Here is a 7,224-nt window from a genome sequence, read left to right as displayed (position 1 = left end):
CACACAAAGTATCCATCTGGACCAGAGACCCACTTCTTCCTCTGAGTCTTGGTAAATAGATTAGTACAATCTAATAAATTGATTAGTACAATAGATTAGTACAATAGATTAGTAAATAGATTGGTACAATACACAAAACTACACTTCAAAACCCAGATACCCAGTACCAATATGCCTTATATTTGGGATTTGAAGAGGGTGAGGACAAAGAGCATAGCAAGTTGTCTTTCAGTTTGGAAAGGATATCCTATAATGTTCCACATGACTGATTCCTACAAACCTCACTGTAGTGGCTCAAGTTTACTTTTATGGAAAATATCTTCTGTCTTCTGGCACACAGGTATCTTATAACATTACCTAGAATGCCATTATATCTTGCTATATTTCCTACAAACTTTACACCATCAATGGAGGGACCAGTTGATGTTCTGTGATGATGTTGAGATAAACAAAGTACCTGGGACTAAATAGTAGCATAGATCTGAAGAATTGGTGTAGCTCTCAAGCTAGACAGTGAGTGTACTTCTGTCTCTTCCAAGTTACAGCTATGTGCTTCTGCTATAGGCTGCTAGACAATACCTCTAGAGTTTTTGATTTAGGAGGTCCAGATTAAATAGGGATATGATAGGAATCAGCACCCTTAAATCTTTCAGACCATTGACAATATCACTAATTCCTTTGTTCTCCCAGGGGTATCCTTTACTTTTGTTTTATAATTTTGGCATGCATCAGAATACTAATAAGGCACGTCTGCCAACTACTGAGTAAACACACACGTCTGAGAATTAGTGAGGAACTATGTTTCACTATTATCATGGCTCAAGTCAGACCACTGTTGGCAGATATAGAAGGTTTATTATTACTATTATTATTATACAGATTAATCAGTACCACACTCCATTTTCCATGTAGGTGAGTGCTAAGACCTCATGATTAATTAAGCATTACCAGAGATCTGTGTGGACTGTGTTATTTGGTTATCAACCCAGGACTGGGATCTACTATGATAACCAGTTCTTTCTTGTCTTGGTTGGGTAAGTACAGCTAGTTGGCCTGTTTCGACTCTAGCATCCCATCATCCTCACTGAAATTATGGTCTGTTTCAACGATGGCATCTCCTACCCACGTACTTGTTCAACAGGAAGCAGCCACTGAAGTTTTTCTTTTTTTCTTTTTTAAAACTTTGCTTTGTTTTTTTATACTGATGATCCCTTTATCAGTGTATTTACCTATGAATTTGTGAAGTGAGTATATTCTGGGACCACTCCAAAGTGGGGTGGGGGTTGCCCTGGTAAGGGAATGTGTCTCACTTAACCTACATTCCTATCTTCATAAGTTATTAGGTTTCTTTCTGTACATCTCAATCTGACTGCTCATTAGAATCAGGTGGAGAGTTCTTGAAAATTCTGTTGCTCAGTCTGAACTTTTCCAAGACTCTGTACCAGGACCCAGGCATACATATTTTTCAAAATTCATTGGCTAATTCCACATTGCAATTACAAAATGAATTTATATAATTCCAACTTACTAAATGTAAGCCATTATTGAGTCTAACTTTCAGCACTCAAATGAGCAAATAATTTAAAGCAGTTCCACTTGCTCAAGCTAGCATGATAAATCCAGACTATGTGATAAGTGCATCCCCCCGTACTGATAAAATTAACCCAATCTGAAATTAAATGTCTTTCTCACCAGTCCTAATACCCCTAAAATTCATTCCTATATATATTCCCTTATGTTTTTCTTTGAGTAAAATTCGAATTGAAGTATAAAGTACATAGACAGTAGAATGAAAAATTTATAAGTGGATAGATCCATGAATTTTACAAAGTGAACATACACTTGTAATGATTACATTAACTGGAATATTAATATCACATCAGAAACTCCTACATGGTCCCTCATACTCATTATACCTTCTGCAAAGTTAACTATTTTTAAACTTTCACCACTATAAAGTATTTTGCCTGTTTTTAATACTGCTTTCTTTTGCTTAAGAGTGTGTCTGTCAGATTCATCCTCACTATATATAACAATTGTTGTTATTCATTGTTGTGTAGCATTTCATTTAGGAAATTTACCATATTTTATTTTTTATGTTATTTGGGCTATTTCTAGCTTTCAAATATTCAAGTGTTGCTATTGTGAATGCTCTTGACTATGTTTTTTGGTACACATATGTATGTATGCATGTCTGTTATATTCAGTCTTTTTATTAATTTTAGTTATTGCAATGGATGCATCAGGGCATCTCATTGTGGCTTTAATTTGTACTTATCTGATGATGTTAAGCACCTTTCATTTTCTTATTGGATCTTTGGATGCTCTTTTTCTATTGAATTGCCTATCTTTTTTCTTTTTTATAGTTAGGAGGCTGGGTCCCCTTAAGGAAGGACCTGGACACACAACTGAAACTTTATACTATTAAACTTTCTCTCAGCCTTCTCCAAAGGGACTATGACATTTACCAGGGTAACTGAACATTGGGGAAAAGGAAATAACTAGAATTTTCAAAGACTATTGTACACTGGCTCTGAAATCACACTAATTCTACAAGACCTGAAACATGACTATGGCCCTGAAGTCAGAGTAGGGCCTTATGGAGGTCAGGTGATCAATGGGTTTCTGGCTCAGGTCTGTCTCACAGTAGATCCAGTGGGTCCATGAGCCCATCCTGTGATATTTCCCTAGTTCTAGAATACATAATTAGGATAGACATACTAAACAGCTGGCAGAATTCCCACATTGGTTCCCTGACCTATGGGGTAAGAGCTAATATGGTAGGAAAGCTCAAATGGAAACCATTTGAACTGCCTCTCCCTGGGAAAATAGTAAATCAGAGCAACACTATATCCCTGGAGGAACTGCAGAGATTAGTGCCACCATTAAGGACCCGGAAGATACAGGGGTGCTGATTACCACCACATCCCTATTCTACTCTTGTATTTGGCCTGTGCAGAAGACATACGGACCCTGGAGAATGACAGTGGATTACCATAAGCTAAACCAGGTGGGACTCCAATTGCTGCTATAGATCTGGCAAATGCCCTTCTCCCCCTACCTGTCCATAAGCCCCATCAGAATTAGTTTGCTTTTAGCTTCGAAGGCCAGCAATATACCTTTACTGTCCCACCTCAGGGATATATCAACTCTCTAGCCCTATATCATAATTTAGTTCAGAGGGATCTTGATTGCCTTTCCCTTCCACAAGATACCACACTAATTCATTATACTGATACTATTATGAGGATTGGATCTAATGTTCAAGAAGTAGCCATTAATTTAGACTTACTGGTAAGACATTTGTGTGACAGAGGGTGGAAAACAAATCCAACTGAAATTTAGGGACCTTCTATCACAGTGAAATTTCTAGGGGTCAGTGGTATGGAGCATGGTGAAATGCCCTTTCAAAGGGGAAAGATAAGTAAGTTGTTGTTGCATTTGGCCTCCCCTACAACTAAGAAAGAAACATAGTGCCTAGTTTGTCTCTTTGGATTTTGGAAGCAACACATTCCTTATTTGGGTGTGTTATTATGACCCATTTACTGAGTGACCCCAAAAGCTTCAAGTTTTGAGTGAGGCTCAGAACAAAAGAAGACTCTGCGATAGGTCCCGACTGCTGTGCAAGTTGCTCTGCCATTTGGGTCAGATGATCCTGCAGATCCGATGGTGTTTACAGTGTCACTGGCATATAGGGATGTCGTTTGGACACTCTGGAAGGCCTCTAGACGTGGGCCATTGGGATTTTGGAGCAAAGCCCTGCCATCATCCATAGATAGCTACTCTTCTTTTGAGAAAGAGCTTCTGGCCTGCTACTAGGTCTTAGCAGAGACTGAACAATTGACCATGGGCTACCAAGTTGCCATGTGACCTGAGCTGCCCTGGGTGTCATATGAGCCATCAAGCCATTTAGTTGGATGTGAACAGCTGTACTCCCTCATCAAACTGAAATGGTAAATATGTGATCAGGCTTGAGCAGTTGCTGAAGGCACTAGTAAATTACATGAAGTGGCCCAAGTACCAATGGTCCCCATTCCTGCTACACTGTTTTCTCTCTTCTAGCCTGCACCTATGGTGTCATGGTGAGTTTCCTATTATCAGTTGACAGAGGAAGAGAAGACTCAGCATTGGCTTACAGAAGGTTCTGCGCTATATGCAGGTACCACCTGCAGTATATGCACCTGCAGTATAGCCCCTCTCTGGGACATTCCTAAAGGACAGTGGTGAAGGGAAATCCTTCCAGTGGGCAGGACTTCAGGCAATGCACCTGGTTGTGTCATTTTTCAGAAGGAAAAATGACCAGATGTGCAATTATATACTGATGCATGGATTTCGGCCAGTGGTTTGGCTGGATGATCAAGGACTTGGAAGGAACATCACTGAAAAACTGGTGACAAGGAAATTTGAAGAAATATGTGGATAGACCTCATTTAGTGGGTAAAAACATAAAAGATATTTGTGTCCTGTGTGAATGCTTACTACAGGGTGATCACAGCAGAAGAGGATTCTGATAATGAAGTGGTTAAAATGACCCATTGGGTGCATACCCGTCAGCCTCTTTCTCCAGTCACCCTTGTCATTGCCCAATGGGCTAATGAACAAAGTGACCTGGTGGCAGTACAGGAGGGTATGTACAGGTTCAGAAATATGTATTTCTACTCACCAAGGCTGGTTAGGCTATGGTCACCTAGAGTGCCCAATCTAAACAGCAGCAGAGCCCAACACTGAGCCCTGGATATGGCACCATTTCTCATAGTGATCAGCCAGCTACCTACTGGCATGTGGATTATATTAGATTGCTCTCAACATTAAATAACTGTTTTTTCCTTATTAGAATAGGCATTTAACTCTGGATATAGATTTGCTTTCCCTTCACCAAATTCTTCTGCCAAAACTACCACCATGGACTTACAGAATGCCTTACTCACCACCATGGTATTCCACACATCATTGCTTTGGGTCAAGGAACTCACTTCACAGCAAAAGAAGTGTGGCAACAGGACCATGTTCTCTACTATTCTGAAGCAACTGGCCTGATAGAATGTCCTTTTGAAGACTCAATTATAGCACCAGTTAAGTGCAAGCCTCGGCAAGGCTCTCCAGAAGGCTACATATGCTCTGAATCAGTGTTCAATATATGGTGCTATTTCTCCAATAGCCAGGATTTATGAGTTCAGGAATCAAGAAGTTGAAAGGAGAGAAGCACCACTTATTATTATCCTTAGTGACCCACTAGCAATTTTTTTGTGTGTCTTATTCCCAGGACATTATGCACTTCTGGCCTAGAGGTCTTAGTTCCAGAAGAAGGAATATTTCCACCAGGTAACACAACCATAAGTCTATTGGACTAGAAGTTAAGATGGCCACATGGTAAATTTGGACTCCTCATGCCTCTGAATTAACAGGCAAATAAGGGAATTACAGTGTTGGCTAGATGATTGATTCTGACTACCAAGGGGAAATTGGACTACTACTACAAAACGGAGGTAAGGAGGGATAGATCTGAAATACAGGAGATCCCTTAGGGTGTCTTTTAGTATTACCATGACCAGTGATTAAAGCCAATGGAGAACTACAATCCAATCTATGGAGGATTAGTAATAGCCCAAACTCTCAGGAAAGAAGGTTCAGATCAACCCACAAGGTAAAGAACCACAACCAGCTGAGATGTTTGCTGAAAGCAAAGGGAATACAGAATGGGTAGTAGAAGAGGGTAGTTATAAATACCACCTACAACCTAGCATCAGCATCAGTTTTAAAATGTGAAGAGATTCTTACATCATCAAAGAGGCACATTTTTCTGATGGAAGCACAATCTCACAGACAATAATGAAAATGAGCAAATGATGCAAATAATTTATTTGCCAAAAATTTATATTTTTCTAAGATTATTCATGTAAAATGAGACGTCAAGGTGAACTAAAAGGCAAAAATAATGAATAAATCTGTTCTCCTAGCAGTTTTAAGGTGAAGAAGAAGACAATGGTTTGGCTTAAGCTATTAGACAAAATCATATAGATAAAATCAAATTTTTTGGATTCCCGATGGAAGAAATATTTTCCTTTTCTTCCCTTTTGTTTTTAAGGGTGTGTTGGGGGAGATGAGTTGGCATATGAACACTTCTGCTACTTGAAACAAGTCACAAATTAGGTGGGTGGGAGGACTCCTTTTCCCATTAAAGAAGCTAAGAGGAGCTGTCTCTCCTTTCCCCTCTCCCTGGTTGTGGGGATGGTCTAGGTTGAGCCAAATGGCTGCCCCCATCTGGGACCTGAACCTTGAGCTGGTGACCCAAAGTGCTTGAAAAAATTGGAGATTTTTCATATTGGTGGCAGCAGAGTGGAGTGGTTTCCCGTGCAGACTACTTCTGGGGCCTGACCTTAGCTGCGCTGTCAGCCGCCTGACCTCTCCACTCCCACACATTTGTCATGTCTGGAGCTTCAGGCTTCCTGTCAATTTTGTGAGGTCCCAGAAATTCTTCCAATAAATTTTTGTGTGTGTTTAAAAAACGAAAAGTCAAACACTATTGATTGTCTCATACAGCTGGACAGTATTTATTCTAGAATAAGAGATAAATATATTTGTCCTTACTGGATTTTAAATGCCGAATTGCCACAGTGATGAGAAGAGTGGAACGGAGGAGCAAAACAGGATTCTAAAAAAGTTCTAGTTCTCTTAATAAATGAGGACATATTTTCAGCCCCTTTGTTGCATGCCCAGCAGTTCATAAGAAGCCATGTATTTGGGGAGATGTAGTAGAAAAGTCAGGGTTAGTGGAAGCATTTTCTGACTAAATATATCCCTTCACAATCTGCCATAGCACCTGGCATTCCAGCAGTAGTCAAATTCTTTTGAATTTAATTATGGCCATGCACAGGAATTCCACGTTTGCTTATTTATTTTTAAAGATTTTATGTATTTATTTGACAGAGAGAGAGAGAGTGAGCATGCACAAGCAGGGAGAGTGGGAGAGGGAGAAGCAGACTCCCTGCTAAGCAGGAAACACAATGTGGGGCTCAATCCCAGCACCCTGGGATCATGACCTAACCCAAAGTCAGACTCTTAATTGACTGAACCACCCAGGTGCCCCAGAATTCTATGTTTAAAAGTAGGCATCTTTGGGAAGCATAGCTCATGAAGCTGCTATTATTGGTATAAATTAGGTTTAAAAATGGGATCAGTTTGGATTGGGTCTCAATTGTTGGTGGGATAGCCTATTTTAAAAAG

This window comes from Martes martes (assembly GCF_963455335.1).
Source record: "Martes martes genome assembly, chromosome: 9".
NCBI lineage: Eukaryota > Metazoa > Chordata > Mammalia > Carnivora > Mustelidae > Martes > Martes martes.
Note: the sequence above shows the minus strand (reverse complement) of the source record.